Source organism: Scyliorhinus canicula, chromosome 9, assembly GCF_902713615.1.
Source record: "Scyliorhinus canicula chromosome 9, sScyCan1.1, whole genome shotgun sequence".
Classification (NCBI taxonomy): Eukaryota; Metazoa; Chordata; class Chondrichthyes; order Carcharhiniformes; family Scyliorhinidae; genus Scyliorhinus; species Scyliorhinus canicula.
Window position 1 is genome coordinate 179,896,389 of NC_052154.1, and position 18,638 is coordinate 179,915,026.

The following is an 18,638-nucleotide window of genomic DNA, read 5'->3' on the forward strand; positions in this document are numbered from 1 at the left end:
TGCATTCAAGGCCTGGCCGGGGGTGCGGGGGGATGGGGGGGGGGAGGGGGAGGGTGCAGGGGGCTAGGGCGAGGGGAGGAGAGGGGTGGGTGGGCAGGAGTTTCACTTGTCAACAGCTGCTGGCCAATCAGAGGCTGGCCGCTCTTGTGTTCAATGGCACCACTGGAAAGGCCGTGACTGCTGCTGGAAGGTCAGACACTGGAGGCCCAGGATCGTGGAATAACCCGACGACAGCTAAGTAATGTTGGGTGGCAGGGGGTTGGCGGTTTGGAGGGTGAGGAGGATCGTCGGGAAAGGGGGAGCAGGGGAGTGGGCATCAAAGGCAAGGGCATGGCCGTCAGTGGGCTCTGCTTCATGATGCATAGCCCCTTGATCAGGCCCTGAGTACCTTTGATTGAGGGATCACCCCCCCCCCCCCACCCCACCTCTCCAGCTACCCCAGAGGTGACGAGCTGGCCATAAGGTTTCAGTTGCTATCCACACCATGTGGCGAGAGGTCCATCTGCTGCTGCGTTAATCCCAGCTGCGGTGACAGGATGCGGCCAATCGGTCATTAATTAGCTACTTAATAGCATCAAGGGGGAGCGTGGCGGAAAAGGTCAACGGTGGGCCTGCCCAGGAATTAATTCCAGCAGAGGCAGGAGGGTGGGGAAGGTTCAAACACATCATCATTCCACCTGCCTTACACCTCCAAGCTCACCATCAGTGAGGACAGAACATTCTGCCCATGAAATTCCTATTTCAGATTTCCAACACCCGCAGTTTTTGCTTTTGTACGCCTGTAGTTGTGATTCTACGTCCTCGCCTCCCCACTCCGTGGCTTGCTTTCTGACTGCGGAGATGGCACACCATTGTCTGCCAGCGGGCGTCTACTCGCCCGTCCCACTGGCGGACAATGGTGTGCCATCTCCGCCGTCGGCTGCGTGGGGTGTCACCTTTGGCTGATCGGGAAGATCCCGCCAGCAGGAAGGATTGGAAAATACCGGCCGATGATGTTTTTTTTTCTTGGTCGTGGAATGAGCAAGAACAATATGGCAAATATGAATTCTTTATAACAAGTCACAAGCATGATTCTGGTTGAAAGAGATCCAATTTCAACCTTAAAGCAAATGCATTAAGAACAGGAGAATAGCTCACAGAGCCCATCAAAGTCCATCAGACTGATGTGCTTATTCTCTCAGCGTGACATCCAAATTTATCTGTAATAATTTTGGAGAAACCTCAATGATTTTCACACCTACAAACCTGGTTGGTAGATTTTTCCTCACTCAGTATCCTTGCTGCACTGCAGGATTTGTCCAATTAGTCCCGGGAAGTCATGTCCTTGACATTGCAGAAGATGATACCATGAACTCACTTGCTGGGGCAGTACGGTGGCGCAGTGGGTTAGCCCTGCTGCCTCACGGCGCCAAGGTCCCAGGTTCAATCCCGGCTCTGGGTCAATGGCCGTGTGGAGTTTGCACATTCTCCCCATGTTTGCGTGGGTTTCGCCTCCACAACCCAAAGATATGCAGGCTAGGTGGATTGGCCAGGCTAAATTGCCCCTTAATTGTAAAAAATGAATTGGGTACACTAAATCTTTTTAAAAATGCAGAAAAATAAAGTCACTTGCTGGCAATTGATTGCTTCCCCTCTGTACAAAATGAAGCCTGTGAATCTGACCATTCCTCTCCAGTTTCTCAAATGGAGACCCCGTGATCTAACAGCATCCAAATTGCGACGGAATTAACTCCTTCCTGATATCTGTTTTTCATTTTCTTCACAATTATTTCAATTGATTAATTTTGTCTCGGCAATGGGAAAAATGCAGCCCGATTCATCGTCGGATGTCAGTAGTGAGGAGGGAGGCATGAGAGTTTGGCGGGAGCGCTTGCAAAATGTAAACATTTACTGGGGCGCTGTTTAAAAGTAAGGGGTTGCCCGATCAAGACAGAGATGAGGAGAATTCCTTTCTCTCGGAGGGTTGTGAGTCTTTGGAAATAGTGACTGATTATTTTCAGGATCGAAGATGTTTGTTTTCGTTATTTACAGCAAAGAAGGAGGCCATTCGACCCATCGTGTCCGCATCGTCTCCCAAAAGAGCTACCCAGCTAGTCCCATTCTCCAGCCTGTCTCGTAGCCCTCTAAATGAATCCCTTTCTTATGTGTATCCAGCTCTCTTTCAAAACCTCCTATGGAATCCAGCTCCACCACTCTCCAAGGCAGCACTTCACTCCCTAGCTTTTATACTCTACGCCTCTATTTATAAACCCAAGACTCCTATAAGCCTTCTTAACCACTGTCTCAACTGGCCTGGCCATCTTCAGAGAATTGTGCACTTGAATCCCATGGTCCTTCTGCTCCTGTCCTCTCCTCAAAGCTGTACCATTGAGTCTATGTTGTCTCCCCATGATTCTTCTACCAAAATGCTTACATTTTGCTGGATTGAAATCCATCTGCCAGGTGTCTGCCTATTTGGCCAACTTATCAATGCCCCTCTGAAGTCACTGAGCTGCATCCTCATAATTCACTATTCTCCCTTTTCGAAAGGTCCCCAGCCTGATTAATCCTTTTTTCAGTTTCGCTGACGATTATATTTATAACATGGAGACCAGGGGCAGATTTCCAAGGTCACACACCGCACCACGGCACAAGGGACAGTGTGCTACCTGACAACAGTCAGTGATTGGTTCCTGCATGATTCTTTCCGAGAGAACTTGGCAAACGTGTTTCGACCTTGGAAGTGAAAGGAAGGCTTTCCCTCTCTCCCTCTTTTTCCTGCTTGCTGATGTGAGAGAACTGCTTTATTGTTCTGAAAGCAGTAAAGTCCTGGCACATCTTATGCTGTGAACCTGCAATGATGCTGAGTCTGCAGAAAAAGTAGACAATCTTAACAGAGAACACTATCTCAAACCTAGAAGGAAGAAGTACCAAACAAAAGCCTGAACATCATAAAGACATTGACTGGAATCATCAAACATCCTTATCCTCTTTTGTTTAGGAATATTTTCTTTCCCTTTCCACCATCCTTTACCCTCCATGTTTGTCTGTGTGTGGATAGAGTGTGGGATGAGTTAGAAAGGGGGAGGGGCATTCGGAAAGGGGTAGTAGACAGTCAGTTATGTTTTCTGTCCGTTTAATCATAATATTGCACCTAATAAAAGGCTACCTGCGTTTGAAAGTTACAAATCTGGTGATTATAGTTTTTGGACTCAATCAAGGACCTCAGGTATTTTAATTAAAATTTTAGTTCACCTGTATTTCGACTTCAGGTAAAGTGGGGCTGGAATCAACTGCGTACAAGCCCAGGGTTTCGTGACACAAACCAAAACTACGAATCTGTACAAGTCAGCTGGTGATCTCAAAGCACAGAGGTCATCATTATCGATGTAATTAATGAATTGTTTCACTTCACCTTCAAAAATATTTGTGTCTCTGTCCTCCCGGTAGAATTAACTTAATTTCTTACTGCTGAAGAAACTGATCTTGATTTTAATGAATGTCCTGAAAGAGCAGGAATTTGCACAGTCAATTCCAAGTTAATTCAAGCTCTGCTAAAATTGGATTCATCTTTCAACTATGAAGCTGTGACTCTGGATTTCAAAAAATATTCACTCTACTCTTCTCCTGCCCATTCCCCCCCTTACAAACTCACAAACTCTCCCTCCTTCCAAAATGCAAGCCGGACCTCACACACACTCCCTTCCTACACGGTTGCAATCCTGGAGAACCTTCCATCACACACTCGCCTCCCTGCCCACCACCCCCACATCCTCACATTCTTCCCCCCCCCCCCCCCCCCCCCCCCACCACCCCCCATTCCCTCACAGTCTCCCCACATGCCTCACTCTCTCCCATTTTTACAAATTCACTAACCTGACTTGCCTGGGGTCTTCAACGCGGCCTCCTGCCCCACTCATTGTCTCCTCGTGCTGAAAAGGCTTGATTTGATGATCATACCTCGTTATTGCTGGGAGTTGAGTCGGCCCTCGCCTGCCCTCCTCACTCCTCAATGGCTGACTCACCTTGGCTCATGGCTTTCACGTGCATTTTGCACTTCTCCTCGCTTTTGCTGGGTGGCCTGCCCTCATGCCTGGGTCGAGAAACCCGCTGGCTGTGCCTTTTCTTCACAAAGATAAAATACAGGAGCCAGGATTCTCCGAAATCCCGGCCAAGTGTTGACGCTGACATCAAACCCGGCGCGAGCAAAGCAGCTGTCAATGGGCTTCCAAGCCCAGTCATTCTCCCCTTCCTTAGGGACTAGAATGGCGCCGGAGTGCTGTGCGCGGCTCAGGCGCCAAAAGCCAGCCATACAAGGCCAGTGCAGGTCGGCTCCACGTCGACTCCCGGGGCAACATGGCGGATCCCTACAGAGGCCCGGCGCGGAGGAACATAGGCCCCCCCCCCCGGAATGAACACGCCCACCAATCAGTTGCCCCCGTTTGCGGGCCTGGTCACCGTGGAGGCCCCCTTGGAGTTAGATCCCCCCCCCCCACCCACCAGGATGGCCCCCACAGCCAGAAAGCCAAGGTCCTGTCGGTTGGGACCATATGTAAACCACACTGGCAGGATTCAACGGCCCCCGACCGGTGCCGCGGCAACCGCGTGGGCATGATTTGCGCCGATTCTCTGGTTGCCAGAGAATGGGCAGCCCGGTGTCGGAGCGACGTGGCGGGATTCTCACGCCCCCACCCCTGGCAATTCTCTGACTCGGCATGGGCTCGGAGAATCCCGGCCAGGATCTTCTGCCTTTGCCTCACTCCCTCCTCACCCAGACACCTCTTCTTCCTTGCATGTGTGTGCCTCAATATTCGGACCAGCCCATTTTCCTGTTCCAAGGGGACTCGACCAAAAAGAGTCGGATGTCGCTCTGCATTGCCTGCTGATAGGGTGACAAATACAATAGAGCCTATCAGCTCTGCAGAATCAAGCTCTGATTGGTGCCCACAGACACTGGCTGACAGCAGACCTCCTCATTGGTCGGGGACCTGGGGCTCGTCACAGTGTGCTTCATTATGAATCTGCCTCTGCCAATGCTGTACCCTTGTTCACAAAGGGAAGGAGGCAAAATGCAAGAAACTGCAGGCCAGTCGTCTAACTTCAGTTATTGAAAAAATATTAGAATTGATTATTAACGCGAGAATAGCAGTGCATGTAGCCAGAATCGGACCAAGCAGAGTCAGTATGGATTCATGGAGGGGAAATCATGCCTGACAAATTTGCTCGAGTTATTTGAAGAGGTATCAGCCAGACTAAATGGAAGTTAACCAGTTGATGTTGTATATTTAGGGTGAAATTCTTCCACCGGGAGACTAAGTCACGAAGCCGGAGTGAAAACCGGAGTGTTTCACTCTGGCGTCGGAGGCCGCTCCTCGTCCCCTATTCTCCCAGCCCCCGGGGGGCTAGGAGCGGCGCCATGTCATTTACGCGTGCCGGGCCTTGGCGCCGCATAAAAGCGGCTCCGCGTAAATTACCGTCCTTAAGACGGTATTTAAGGACATATTCGTTTTTCGTAAACTGGTTCTTTCCAGTTAAATTATTCCATTGCTCGAAATTTCAAAAGGTGGGAGAGTGGTCATCCCGGAGGGAGGAGAGGATGGTTGGTGGTGGGGGGGGGGGGGGGGGGGGATGGAAGGGTCGGTCCTGGTTGGGGGAAGTGGGGGAATTGGCTGGTGGTTCCAGTGGGGTGGGGGGGGGGGAACTGGTTCTCTCGATGGACGTGACTCAAAATGATGTAGGGAATGGGGCCCCAATAATTGTAATTCCACTACTGATGGAGAGCAGAACTATGTGCAAAGAGCTCTGAGTGGAATTGAACTAAAGCTCAATTCAAGTTCAGCAAACTTCATTATTTTTCAACTTCGGCCTCTGGTTATGAACGCCGGTGTTTTGTTTGCTTTTCTTTGGATTTTGTCGACCTGTGTCATTACGTTTAATGATTCTCTTTGTACCTCTACCCCCAGATTTCTTTGTTCCTCTCACTGATATCTGGTCTCTTTACTCTTATTCCCAAAATGCAGCATCTTACACTTTCCTGTGTAGAAATTATTTTGTCAATAACGTGACCATTCTGCAAGTCACAATTAAAGAACATATCAAAGGGTAGACAGACACATTAAGCTGGAGACTCTGATTGAACTGGGGGCAGCAAGAAAAAATAAATCAATATGAAGGGATACATATTCTGTTTCTTTCAGCGATGCTCTGTTCTTTTGAGTTACTTTACCTTAATGGATTAATTTAAAAATAAAACAAGCTACCTCTTTCCGCAGAACATGTACAAAGCTTTCCCGTAATGAGTGGGATCCTTTCAAAGAGTTACTAAGAGTTACATTTTAGGCGTAGTGAACTACAAATGAATTTTTCAATAAGGCACATTTAGTGAGACGAGAATTCATGATCATGTCCGCCACTATAATTGTGATGGAGCAAGCATCCACTGATCTGGTGATCGCCAATTCTGAATTTGAGGAAGTGCCTAAGATATGGGTTGCATGGTGGCACAGTTTTTAGCATTGCTTCCTCACAGTGCCAGGGACCCAGATTCAATCCCGGCCTTGGGTCACTGTTTGTATAGAGTTTGCACATTTGTCCCGTGTCTGCGTGGGCTTCTTCCGGGTGCTCGGGTTTACTCCCACAATCCAAACATGGGCAGGTTAGGCAGGTTGGCCATGCTAAATTGCCCTTAGTGTCCAAAGATTGATAGGTTAGATGAGGTTAAGGGGAGAGGGAGTCCAAAAGGTTAGGTCGGTCACTGGGTTATGCGGATAGGGTGGAGGCGTGGGCATAGGCAGGGTGTTCTTTCCACAGGGTGGTGCAGATTCGATGGGCCAAATGGCCTCCTTCCACGCTGTATGGATTCGATTCTGTTCTATTCTATTCTGGTGATTCTGTGATCAGGACAGGGTCTGCTAATTTTAGCAATTTTGACATTTGCTGGTGAAAGCATGGTACATATCAACAATTTGGGAATGAACTGAAGCATGGGCCAGCTGCCCATGGGAACCAATGGGAAAAGACAACAGTTAAGGCCCTCCAGATATGCACTGTGGGGCTGGAGGCAGTGCAAACTCAGGAAATGTCTGATGTAACGCAAATGTAGATCTGCATTGTAATTGGATTGATGTAGACGAAAGTGCCCTTTGACCTATAGAACCCAATTGACCTCTGGTGCAGTATAGTCACTCGGTGGTATAGAAGATGAATATTGCACAAAGGAGAGACATGTTACTGAAGCTTTTCTTCTGTCACCCATTAGGACAAATGAAAGAATGCCAAATGTCAAGCAATCACAAAAAATTATAGTACTGGAGAAAAGGGTGCTGATTGATTGGCAAGTCAACTCTGGTTGGCTGCGGTAGCGTCATGGTGAAAGGAATGGAGAGATAACGATTCCCCAAGTTCCCAGGTAATTTTAAAAAGGCACAAGGCTTGAACATATTGATTTTATTTGCAGAGAATGGGTTCCTCTGGGTTCCTGTATATGAATGTATGTCACTTGTAGCACATATAAATGAACCACGTCACAAGCTGAACTGACAATCTTAATTCGATTGTTAGTGTAGATATTAGTGCATTCAGGATTATTCAGCAAGTGCTAGCCAATTGCAGAATCACATCTAAGGGTAGTTGCACTTCTCACATCTCTCATTTCAGCAATATTGCACGATGTGTACTTCTCCACTTGAAATGTGTTGTAATTGAGCTGCACGGTGGCACAGTGGTTAGCACTGTTGCTTCACAGTGCCAGGGCCCCGAGTTTGATTCCTGCTTGGGTCACTGTCTGTACGTAGTCTGCCCGTTCTCCCCGTGCCTGCGTGGGTTTCCTCTGGGTGCTCCGGTTTACTCCCACAAGTCCCGAATGACGTGCTGTTAGGTGAATTGGACATTCTGAATTCTCCCTCAGTGTACCGGAACAGGTGCCGGAATGTGGCAACTAGGGGATTTTCAGAGTAACGTCAATGCAGTGTTAATGTAAGCCTACTTGTGACAGTAAAGATTATTATTATTACGATTATTATGTACCTTTAAAAATATGAATGAGGTATATTTTTGGAAGAAGAAAATCTGTAAGACAAAGAAAGAGTCCATGTTGTCCTTCGGCAAAAAAGAATCTAAATGGAATACAGGAGCAAATGATCCTAAACCAACAAACTGTAAACCTTTTGAAACATTCTTGCAAGTGAAGCCTGAAACATCAGGAGAACTTCACTGCCGGCTATTGCCATTCCCTTTATTGCAAGAGGACTTGAGTACAGGAGCAAGGATGTCTTCTTGAAGCTAGTGAGACCACATCTGGAATATTGTGTAGAATTTTGGTCTCCTTATCTGAGAAAGGATGCACTGATCATAAAGGGATTACACCAAAGAATCACCAGACTGATTTTTGGGATGGCAGGATTGTCATATGATGAAGGATTGGCCCAACTAGCCCTGTATTCACTAGAATTCAGAAGAATGAGAGGGGACCTCATTGAATTGTATAAAGTTCTGACAGGGCTGTTTCCTCTGGCTGGGGCGTCTAAAACAAGGTGTCACAATTTCAGGGTACAGGGTAAGCCATTTAGGACTGAGTTGAGGAGAAACTTCTACACTTAGAGCTGGTGAGCCTGTAGCATTCTCGACCACAGAAGACTGTGGGGGCTAAATCACTGAATATATTTAAGAAGGAAATAGGTCGATTTCTAGACTCTAAAGATGTCCAAAAAGTTCATAGAATTTAATAGAATTTACAGTGCAGAAGGAGGCCATTCGGCCCATTGAATCTGCACCGGCTCTTGGAAAGAGCACCCTACCCAAGCCCACACCTCCGTCCTATCCCCATAAACCAGTAACCCCACCCAACACTAAGGGCAATTTTGACACTAAGGGCAATTTAGCATGGCCAATCCACCTAACCTGCACATCTTTCGACTGTGGGAGGAAACCGGAGCGCCCGGAGAAATCCCATGCAGACACGGGGAGAATGTGCAGACTCCGCACAGACAGTGGGACCCTGGAGTTGTGAAGCAATTGTGCTAACCACAATGCTACCGTGCTGCCCCTGTGAGAATGGTATTGAGTTAGAGGATCTGCGATGATCATATTGAAGGCCGAGAAGACTTCAAGGGTTGAATGTCTTACTCTTGCTCCTATTTTCTATGGGCAAAATTCTCCGACCCCCACGACGGGTCGGAGAATAGCGGGAGGGCCTTCCCGACATTTTTCCCGCCCTCCCGCTATTCTCCCCCCCCCCCCCCCCCCAACTCCCGACACGAATCGCTGCCGCCGTTTTTTTACGGCCGGCAGTGATTCACAGCTGTTCGATGGGCCGAAGTCCCAGCCCTTTACGCTGTTTTTATGAACGGCAAACAGACCTGGTCTGGCCGTTTGTAAAAACGGCGGGAACAACTCGCTTTTTATAACCATGGCACCGATTGGCACGGCAGTACCACGGCCGTGCCAAGGGTGCCATGGGCCCGCGATCGGTGGGCACCGATCGCGGGCAGTGGGCCCGATGCCCGCGCACTATTTGTCCTTCCGCCGCCCCGCAGTATCCATTCGCGGGGCGGCTGAGGGGCATCCCGGCCCGCGCATGTGCGGGTTTCGCGCAAATACGCGATGACGTCATCCGCGCATGCGCGGGTTGGAGTCTTCCAATCCGCGCATGCGCGGCTGACGTCATATGACGCGTCAGCCGGCGCTAACTCCGGCAAGCGGGCTTAACGAAATTCGTTAAGCCCGTGATGCCGGAGCTTGCGGCGTCGGGCTGCTAGCCCCGACCGGGGACCAGAATCGGTTCCCGGTCGGGAAGGGGCGCGCTGGCGTCAAACCCGCCCGGGTTTGACGCCAGCCTTACGATTTCTCCCGTTTTGGGAGAATCGCGCCCTATGTTTCTCCATTTGAATTACAAATAAAAATTGCATTTTTAAATCAACCAATTATCTTCCCACTTTTTGTTGACAGTAAATGTTATTTGTAATCCACACATTGATGTGAAAGAAATCAAAATGCATAATATATAAGAGACAAAGAGAATAACTCAGAAACGGAGTGAGTGAGTGAGAGAGAGAGAGAGAGTGAGTGAGAGACAGAGAGAGAGAGAGTGAAAGGCAGTTTGCGTCTTTCCTCAATCAAATTTGATTTATTTGGTTAATCGTGGATTTTGTAAGCCGACAAAGCCACTGATTGGAAACAGGGTCAGAAGTGGGCAGCACGGTAGCACAGTGGTTAGCACAAGACGTACCATGTTTGCCAGGGTCCCAGATCGATTCCTGGCTTGGGTCACTGTCTGTGCGAAGTCTGCACATTCGCCCCGTGTCTGCGTGGGATTCCTCCGGGTACTCCGGTTCCGCCCACAAGTCACAAAAGACGTGCTTGTCAGGTGAATTGATATGCTGAATTCACCCTCAGTGTACCCGAACAGGCGCCGGAGTGTGGCGATGACGTTATTTTCACAGTAACTTCATTGCAGTGTTAATGTAAGCCTACTTGTGACACTAATAAAAATTATTATTAAAGAATGGAGGGAAACTGGTTGAATGCAAACAGCTTTTATTCTGGGCGGATTTAATAAGGTGGAGGTGCATGAAGTGGATTGCACAAAGAAATGGGTCGGAGAAGATATAGGAGCTGAGTAGATCATTGAAAGGAAAGAGTAGAATCAAATTTTTAAAAACTAGGGCTCTGGACACCAAGAATATTCACGCTGCCTGCATCTCCCCATGCACAGTCCTCCCAAACCATGATCACTTACTACCCCTATCTGAACAAATCCTCAGACCCATTCCAACCCCCATCTTCACTACTCTATTCAGTACTATTGCAATGGAGGAGGCTTGGCAGTCGACTTCAGGAGCTGGTGCTAATGGGATTTGGCAGTGGTTCCTTGTTCCACTGGGATCCTGGGCTAGGTGGGGTGGGGGGAGCTTTCTCAGCTAACAACAGGAAAACTTCTTCTCAGATAAGGATTTTTGTTTCTGAAAGAGGCCCCATAGGTGACTGGGGACCTGGACACCAGCTCCATCAGCCCTTGCGTAATATATCCCTATGACAAGGTTGGAGCTGTGATGTGAGTGACGTTGGCAGGAAGGGAATGTTAGTGGTAGTAAATGCAATGGCAGTCTGGGAATGGAGAGAATGGGGTGGTGATCACGGAAGACAAGATTCTTTTCCGTCACCCTCACCCAAAAATAGTTTAAAGGCCCTGGTGCCTCTTTGATCTGCCACCTCCAGTTTGGAAGAAAGAAGAAAAGAAAATGGAATGGAAAAGACGCATTAACAAGGAAGAAACAGAACAGAATCATGATGTGGAGATGCCGGCGTTGGACTGGGGTGAGCACAGTAAGAAGTCTTACAACACCAGGTTAAAGTCCAACATGTTTGTTTCAAACACTAGCTTTTATTCACCCGAGGAAAGAACAGAATCGACAGAGAAAGAAGAAAAATTCATTTGAGGTTTTGCTATTTGTAGTGAAATTATAAACATTGTGGAGTAACCTTCAACTTTGCCAGCTTATAAAATAGGACTTTCAGATTGGATACCCATCATAGTAAAGTAAAATAGCTACAGTCCTAGATGCAGCTTTGTGGGGGAGAACTGACTGGTTGTGATTTAACCTGAGGATCACCACGCCTCAGGCAAGGGACAAGATTGAGAAGGTGGGGCCTTCATGAATCACTACAGCCAGTACGGGAATTAAACCCACACTGTTTGCCTTGCTCTGCATCACGAACCAACTGTCCAGCCAACTGAACTAAACCAACCTCTTTATGTTGCCACTCCATCTCTCTTTCATATGAGGTCATAAGGAATGACCATTTTGATATTTCCACCTGCGTCAAAGTTATCTGTATGAAATGATGAAACATTATGACCAGAGGAAACACGGGTTATCGGATGAGGTACAAGAATGGAAGCTAAACATTTCCTTCCAGGGAAGAAGGAAAATGGGAGGTCGGGCCAACATTTGTTTTTTTCACACAGAACCCTGTGAGAACCAGTTGTCTGCTCGCAACCTTGTCTGGAGTTGTTGATTGGCAGTCTTGAATCTTTAGAATTTGACGGTCGATTTACACCGCGTTGCTGTTTGTCTTGCATCGCACTCCTAGCCACCCCATTATTGTTTTGTTAAAACTTGCTGTATTTGCACATTAATTTCTCATTAATTCACAGCAGCAAGTTCAATTGAGCAATTAAGAGCGCAAGAAATCTTTTTAACAATGTAATCATTAGTAATGCAACACCAGTCACCCGCCTTACCCCAAAACAGGAACAATCTAAATGCCTTAATTTAATTATTGTTGTCAAGTGTTTTGATGATCGGAAAAAAATGAATTTCAAATGTCATTTTTCTTGGTTGTCTTTTCTCATTTTGCCTTTCTCCCTGAATCCTTTAATTTCCCCTCTTTATTTTTATTTCTGTACCTCATTCAACTCTGATTCATTGCTCCTCTGCCTCTTTCTCAATTCTCAATGCTGGACATTGGTTGCTCCATTCGCTAAGGTCCCAGATTGTCCGCTTGACCTCACTGCATAGTTATCAGCTCCTATATCCAGCAAATAGCTGTGCGGAAAAATATCAGAACTGAAGGCGGACGGGAAATGTTTAACTAATGGGGTATCCTGTAAGATGACCCAATTTGAACCAATAAAAAAAAGATTCCAATGTATTTGACAGCATGTCAGTTCCCCATGAAATTCAGTTCACAGAAGGTTAATTGGCAGATACAACATGAAATCAAAAAGAAGTTGAAATGAGTTGTCTTGGAATCTAAATTCAGTGTCAAAAAGTGCTGATGCATCTATTCTTTACTTGACTGAATGAGGTCCAATGAGACACATCACCAATCACTAATACCTTTCAGCCCCATCACCGAAACCATAAAATCAAACTCGGGCTTCCTTTCAAGTTATTCACAAATGTAATAACGTCAAAGATTGAAAACTGTTCTAAGCCCAGCAATGTTTTAAACATTTCTCATGTACTACTATTTGAAGGAATGCAGAGTGTAATTGAATATGTATGCTCATATTTATATTCCCTTACATTTGAATTCGAGGTATAGCAATGGAATTGATATGCTTGGAAAACCTGATTATGCTATTCCATGACCTTTCAATGTTTTGCAATCCATTCAGCATCTGCAACTAACTGCATAAACATGTTTTTATTTGGTATAAATAGATCAATTTGATTACACTAGGCAGTTCTATTTTCTCTCAAACGCATACTATGGGGTTTGAGTTGCTCGAGTGCTGAGGATCAGTTGACTGTAAAATGCTATCAAAATGCTGTTCTGCATATAGATAATGCATTGGGTGAAAGTTCTTTAATTGTGACTTCATAACCCCTCTGTTTGCTGTAGATGTCGTTCAGAACACAATATAGCCAGATTAGGAGAAAGAGGGCATTCTGTCAAAGTTTTTCATATTGCATTCATCAGGGCCACATTCACAAGAAAGTCAGTTGTCAAGGGAATAAGATGGTGGTCAAATGATATCCCTTTCCTCAAACATCAAATGTTGACATGACAATTGAGAAATCTACCCGGGGGCTCTCTACCACTGTCTATCGCAGACTTAGTTAGACTAGTCAATCTACACGATGGGGTTCCTACAGCTCCACACAGTCAACAACCTCGTAAAAAGGGCTCAAGCCATTTGCGCACCATGCAAGCTTGATGTTGAAATGGGGCACATCGAAGCCATCCTGTTGGATAATGGCTACCCTCGTAAGATCATTGCCCTCTGTATATCGCACAAACTCACGGATGAGCCTAAGGCCGCCACTTTCGGTCATAAAAGGAGTCTAGTCCACCCAAGATTATCCTGGAAGGAAGGTGTCTCAGAAATTTGTGCAAGAGGTGAAGGTAGTCATTTCATGCTGCAACAATGCAATGGCAACTCAAGTCAGCATGCTTCACTAACAGGATTCACCTATCACAGAAATGAGTAATGTGGTATATGAATTACAGCATCGGCGTGATGCCAGATACATGTGGCCCAAAGACTGGCGGATCGTGTCAAACAGCTTGTTCTTTTAGCTGTTCACAACAGGCAAAGTACTGACCAGACCCAACCAGCCTGTGGTTGAAGAATTCAAAACATATTTTCCAACATCAGCTGTGAGTCCGTGATTGGGCAGCACTTACTAAATAACTCTGATTCTGCTATCAAGTATACTGACAACCAATTATAAATAATCAGTTGGGCTCACAATGTGGTTTTGCATGCTGGAGGCTATATATACTCACACACTCCTTGTAGATAGAAGGTGCTTGTCCACACATTGTGTCTTTTTCAACTAAACAAACGTTGGGGGTCAGCCGTTCACTGGTTCATTCTCTATGGCAATGCCTTCACCAATAGGAGTCAAGCTGCCTGGTTTCAATTGAAACAAAAGCTTGGTAGTTAACTGGACCGTGGTGAATTCTCTACATCAATGCCTCGACCAATCAGAATACACTTGCCAACCAATCAGCATTCTATTCAAGTGCATCTCAAAAGGTTCAAACCTGAGCATACAGGACATTGTGACAATTTTAAAATTGGATAATGGGGTTAATTGTGTTTAAGCCAGCAATTGGTTTATCATGGCTCAAGAATGTTTGAATTACAGCAAAAGAATAAGAAAAGGGTCACGATGGACGATCAGGGTAGGAACTTTCTCTGTAGATTCAGGACCATTTCAAGTTTACAGCAAGGATGTGCCAGGCACTCACTGGTTTTAGAACAATAAAGCAGCTCTTTCAGCAAGGGAGAGAAACTGTTCCTTCTCCTTCTCAAGGGCAGCACGGTAGCATGGTGGTTAGCATAAATGCTTCACAGCTCCAAGGTCCCAGGTTCAGTTCCCGGCTGGGTCACTGTCTGTGCGGAGTCAGCCCTTCCTCCCCGTGTGTGCGTGGGTTTCCTCCGGGTGCTCCGGTTTCCTCCCACAGTCCAAAGATGTGCGGGTTAGGTGGATTGGCCATGCTAAATTGCCCTTAGTGTCCTGGAAAATAAGGTTAATGGGGGGGGGTTACTGGTATAGGGTGGATACGTTGGCTTCAGTAGGGTAATCATTGCTCGGCACAACATCGAGGGCCGAAGGGCCTGTTCTGTGCTGTACTGTTCTATGTTCTATGTCCTTCCAAGGTATAATCACTTCTGCCAAGCTTTCTCAGAAGGCATCACGCAGGAAGCAATCACTGACTGTTGTCAGCAGAACACTGTCCCTTGCCAACACACAGTTTCCAGCCGGCCAATCAAACCAACTTCCTTCACAAAAGTTACTGATACTCATTCAGCACTGATGAATTTGTTTCTCCTCTCCAAAATACAAAGCCTCGGAACACAATGTCCTGACAAGCAGGCTGCTTCAGCTGGAGTCCTCTGCTTAAAGGCACATTCTGATTGTGGGTCCACGCACCAAAAATAATAAAATTAAATGGGAACAAAAGAAATAAACAGGAAGGATGCTTACCACATTATAGGAAGGATGTGGTTGCATGAGAAAGGGTGAAGAGGAGATTCACCAGGATGCTGCCTGGGCTGGAGTGCCTCAGCTATGAAGAGAGACTGGATAGGCTGGGCAGCACGGTAGCACACGTGGTTAGCACTGTGGCTTTCACAGTGGCAGGGTCCCAGGTTCGATTCCCCGCTGGGTTACTGTCTGTGCGGAGTCTGCACGTTCTCCCCGTGTTTGCGTGGGTTTCCTCCGGGTGCTCTGGTTTCCTCCCACAGTCCAAAGACGTGCAGGTTAGGTGGATTGGCCATGCTAAATTGCCGCTTAAGTATCCAAAAAAGGTTAGGAGGGGTTATTGGGTTATGGGGATAGGGTGGAAGTGAGGGCTTCAGTGGGTTGGTGCAGACTCGAAGGGCCGAATGGCCTCCTTCTGCACTGTATGTTCTATGTATTATTTTCTTTAAGAGCAGAGAAGGTTGAGGGGTGCATGTGATTGAGATGTACGAAACTATGAGGGTCATGGATATGGTGGAGAGTTAAAACGTTTCCCGTTAGTAGTGGGGTCAATAACCAGAGGGCATAGAATTAAGGTAAGGGTAGAAGATTTCGAGGAGATTTAAGGGAAAACATTTTCACCAGAGGGTGGCGGGAATCTCACGGCCTAAAATGGTGATAGAGGTGGGAGCTCTCACGACATTTAGGAAGCATTTGGATGAGCTCCCGACCCCTGCTCTGGTCTTTTTGTTGGCATGGGCAGGATTCAGTGGGTCACTTCCGAGGAACACGCCGCGGAGTGGCCAGGGAATCTCACCCTATGACTCTATTTCTGAGTGCAACATTAAGACTTCCTTAAGAACAGATTCCAGCTTTTTCCTGATGACTGGTGTTATGGTAACTGGCCTATAGTCCCCTGTTCCCGCTTAATGTTTGAACAGCTGGCAGCATTTTACAAACCCTCTTCAGCCACGACAAGGCCATAAAATTCAGCCTCAAATGTATTATTAAAATTTTACAGATGTACAGTCAAAATTATTGGTTGGAATCTTTTGATATTTTGTCGTTTCGGGCGAGAGTTGTCAGTAGCCTGCTGGTGGTGGCGGTGGATTTTTGTGCCATACCTGTTGCCATTTTGAAAGAAGTCGAGACTTTTGGGCAAGGTCCCCAACCCCGCATGGAAGGCTGTGCCAGCTGCCTGCAGAGGAAGATGGGCATGCAGCTCAGGGGAGGATCAATGACCTCCTCCATTCAGTCAGGGTAAGTCCCTATTCTCAGCCACTGTCCATTTCCATCACACATCCACAGGGAATTCACTCACTCCCACATCAAGGCAGACCACCACTCATGTTTACCAGATTCTCCTGATGTCCAGGATTCAATGGCCATGCCCGTGAGACTTCGCCAGTGCGCTGGACTCTGGCTCTGACTATGGCCCTTGGGTACCTTGGCACTGCCAGCCTGGCATCCTGGCGGTGCCACCCAGGCTCTACAAGGGTGCCCAGGTGGCACTTTCAGGCTGGCAGCGGCACTACCAGAGTGCCACGCTGACAGCGCCAGACGTGTCCATTTTCCAGGTAGGCACTGCCAGGGATCGTGCTCAGAGGGCCGTGACGGGAGGGGGGAGGGGGGGGGGTTGAGGGGGTGAGGAGGTACCCGGGGACCTTCTCAAGGTTGGGGGGGGGGCTAAGATTGGGGAGGGGAAAGATTGGGGCAGCCTTCCAAATGGCACCCGGTGAAAACTGTTGCAAAACGACCGATGATTTCCTGCTCCGAGGGGTTGAGGGTGGCGGGAGCAGGGTGGCAGCGTACAGCTCCCAGCTCTAGCTGCCAATACGGCCTGCAGACGTTCCGCGTCCATGGGTCCTCATTTGCACGCCAGTGGCCTACAGCGGCCAGGCCGTGCTTCATGGAAAACCGCAAAAATAGTACCCTCCTTTGGCCGCTTGCGCGCCCGGACCGCCCCCCTGCCTCCCAGTATCCCCAGCCCCAATTGAAGCCATCCCCCCCCCCCCACCCCCGACTGTGGCGATGCTGGACTGAGTAGGCAATGGCCTGAGGCCATGGATAAGGTGTGCGGCGTACCCCTAGAGTACACCGCCTTTCAGGGGTGGCGCATTGCCAAAGCATCGCGGCCACCGATTTGTGCGCCATTAGGGATTCTCAGGGATCACTGAACACGATTTTGGCGTCGGGGATTGGAGTATCCATCCCATTATCTCCACTGTGGCTCGTCCCCTCATCTCATCATCTCCTTTCTACCACTCATCAACCACACATGCCAGGCATCTTTACCATCTGCATGCAGTTTGCTTACACGCTCCCCATCTGTTTCCACTCAGGATAAGCTAGCTCACAATAAAAAAGAGATATCTCAGACAGGCAGAGATTTTTCTGAGTTTAAAATCCTCACTCAGTTCAAGGAGACAGCCCTCCAATTGGCTGGGGAGGAAGAGGAATGCTCCGGCGTCGAGGGTGAGTTGGGCACCAAAAAAACCAAGTGAGGATTTTGTGAGGACCCAGAGCATCATCATGCATCGCACCAAGCTAACGTGAGTCCCGTCTCTTCTCTCATTAAATCCTTGCCAAGCACTAATAACATCTCCCTTCGCTTGCAGACGTATCAGGGAACAGCCCAGGACAGGAATGGATCCAGGCACCAGCTCTGATGAATTCACCAAATTGGAGGTCAAAGAGGTGTCACAACTATCATCCACACCCTCCCACTAGTGCAACGACACACATCTTGGTAGGACTCAGTAGTACAGAGGCCTGGGGGTCACAAACTGGTGAGTAATTCACTCTCCGATCCACAGCAGGTTGAAGCAGGGAGGTCCCAGGGAGCCCGGCACTCGGAGGACTGCTGGAGGCCAGGACTCTGCTGAGCCCCAGTCAGATGATGAGCCTCTGGACTCGGTGATGCCTCAGTTGCTGGAGCTCCAAAGGCAAAGTCAGGAAATATTAGGAAGGGATGTCTGCTACACTCACCCAATATGCTGTCAACAAGATTGTGTTGTTTAATTGTGTTGGCGTAGTGTTCACAAAGATCATAAAATAGCTTCAACTTAAACAAAACTATAAATTTATTAACATTACTAACTTGGATTCGACACATATTCCTAAAGAATACACAGATGATTAATGACATTTAAAGTACACTTATCTACACCTAATCTCACCATTCGTTTAAACTATGATTTTCTCTTACTTACACTATCTGTACTCCTGACTCTGTCTCTA